Below are 869 nucleotides of genomic sequence, written 5' to 3' on the forward strand. Positions count from 1 at the left end.
CACTGCTGTGCCTCTGAGGTGGAAGAGCCAACTTCAGGACACTGGTCCACAAGAAACCTCCCAGCTCCAGGTAATATCAAATGGAGAAAATCTCCCAGAGATCTCCATCTCAACACCAACACCCAGCTACACTCAACAACCAGCAAGCTACAGTGCTGGACACCCTATGCCAAACAACTAGCAAGACAGGAACACAACACCACCCACTAGCAGAGAGGCTGCCTAAAATCAAAATGAGGCCACAGACACCCCAAAACACACCACCAGACGTGGACCTGCCCACCAGAAAGACAAGATCCAGAGTCACCCACCAGAACACAGACACTACTCCCCTCCACCAGGAAACCTACACAACCCACTGAACCAACTTTAGCCACTGGGGACAGACACCACAAACAACGGGAACTACGAACATGCAGCCTGCAAAAAGGAGACCCCAAACACAGTAAGATAAGCAAAATGAGAAGACAGAAAAACACACAGCAGATGAAGGAGCAAGGTAAAAACCCACCAGACCTAATAAATGAAGAGAAAATAGGCAGTCTACCTGAAAAAGAATTCAAAATAATGATAGTAAAGATGATCCAAAATCTTGAAAATAGAATAGAGAAAATGCAAGAAACATTTAAGAATGACCTAGAAGAACTAAAGATGAAACAAGCAATGATGAACAACACAATAAATGAATTAAAAATACTCTAGAAGGGATCAATAGCAGAATAACTGAGGCAGAAGAATGGATAAGTGACCTGGAACATAAAATAGTGGAAATAACTACTGCAAAGCAGAATAAAGAAAAAAGAATGAAAAGAACTGAGGACAGTCTCAGAGACATCTGGAATAACATTAAAAGCACCAACATTTGAATT

Source organism: Lipotes vexillifer, unplaced genomic scaffold (genome assembly GCF_000442215.2).
Source record: "Lipotes vexillifer unplaced genomic scaffold, Lipotes_vexillifer_v1.1 scaffold295, whole genome shotgun sequence".
Taxonomy (NCBI): Eukaryota; Metazoa; Chordata; class Mammalia; order Artiodactyla; family Lipotidae; genus Lipotes; species Lipotes vexillifer.